The 1,435-nt window shown below is 45.2% G+C and overlaps 1 non-coding gene across 1 annotated transcript; it reads left to right on the top strand.

Moving 5' to 3' along the window:
- The first annotated feature begins 1,136 nt into the window (after nt 1-1,136).
- LOC147860803 (small nucleolar RNA Z196/R39/R59 family) lies at nt 1,137-1,224 on the top strand. Its single transcript, XR_015530194.1, has one exon. It is a non-coding gene; the product is annotated as a small nucleolar RNA Z196/R39/R59 family (small nucleolar RNA).
- Nucleotides 1,225-1,435: the final 211 nt, after the last annotated feature.

The following is a 1,435-nucleotide window of genomic DNA, read 5'->3' as shown; positions in this document are numbered from 1 at the left end:
TTCGGGTTTCATTAATCAAGTGCATTCACGGGGCAAGCAAGATGGAGTCGCATGGGTATACGAAGCTCTCCTATCTCGACCAAATGGGGGTTATTATACGCAGCAAGTGCACGTAGGACCGAGTGGAATGGGGGGGGGGGAGACACGTGGGACAAGACAAACCGAGGCTGTTCCAGATCATGAAGTATTTGTTCCTACGAGTCCGAGTGAAATGTGGTGGGTGCAAATGTGTAATACGCGGACAATGGAATCAAGGCCGGACAGCCGAAATAATTTAGTATGGTGTCCCTACGAGAGTCTAGGTGGGATAATCCGAGACACAAGCCCATGACAAGTGTGCGAGGCCAGCCAGCACACACACAATGCCCAGGAGCCTGCCCAGGTGTGAACACGTCGCTTTCTCAATTAGGGTTTCCAAGCCCACCCCACCCGGCAGTGTGAATGCGCTATAGATATTCTTAGGGTTAGGGTTAGGGTTTCTTCTTCTTCTTCTTCTTCTTCTTCTTCTGTCATGTATAAAGCATGGCCATGGCTGCAACCTTCAGAAATATGGGCCTGCGTGTATCTGGTTCGAGGAGGTGTGAATTTTCTTTTTTTCGCTCCTTTGATTCGTTTCCTCGTGAGTAGGCCCACATCCCATGGTTCCTTTCCTCTGCAAGCTTTGCGACACAGGTGAAGATCTTCCTCTCTTCTCCATGTTACTTCTTTCGCTGCAGACATCAGCTAAACGCTGCTACATCTATCTGTAGATTCCATCTGTAGCCTGGAAACCTTTTCGTCTTGTTCTCCTCGGAAAGTGATGAGCATTGTTATGTCGCCCCAGTCCTATTAATTCGTGAGGATTCGACTGATTCTCTGATTCCTTCTTTGTGTTCCACTGTGGAACAGTACCTGGTGGGAAATCAATTCCTATTCTATTCCTTGTCTTTGCCGCTGAGCCCATCGTGAGTATTGCCGGATGAGGATTACACTTACAGACCTGTTCTGATCCTTGATGAATTGTAACATGCACTACCATCTGACGGCAAACTGCTTTCGATTCCTGTAGCATTTCATTTCTATCAGATCTCAATCAGATCTCAATCCTAAGTTAGCTTTAACCTTAGGTTTAACATCAAGATTTCGAATGGCTTTTGAGCAGCTAATGATGAAGAATTTGCCTCAATTTATGACAATTTGAGTGATTAATAAACCAAAAATCACCATCTTTCGGCTGAAGCTGCGTTATCTCTACAGTCATGGCTTAGGACCCTATGAAGGTTAGCTAAGTGCATTATATATAGATGAGTGTACTTCGTAATCCGGGGTATAATATAACAATGCAAACATGTAACGCCGTGTAGCCGTTTAGGTTGAGCTGTCGTGGTTCAGTTCCCTTTTAGGTCTCGTAATTACATGAAGATTATTGCTATTCTTTCCATGCTGTAAAAGCTCA

The sequence above is a fragment of the Azolla caroliniana genome, unplaced genomic scaffold, assembly GCF_043228905.1.
Source record: "Azolla caroliniana isolate FFs.n. ecotype wild unplaced genomic scaffold, voAzoCaro1.0.p SCAF_8, whole genome shotgun sequence".
In the NCBI taxonomy this organism is placed as follows: domain Eukaryota; kingdom Viridiplantae; phylum Streptophyta; class Polypodiopsida; order Salviniales; family Salviniaceae; genus Azolla; species Azolla caroliniana.
Note: the sequence above shows the minus strand (reverse complement) of the source record. Positions and strands in the feature narration are given on the sequence as shown.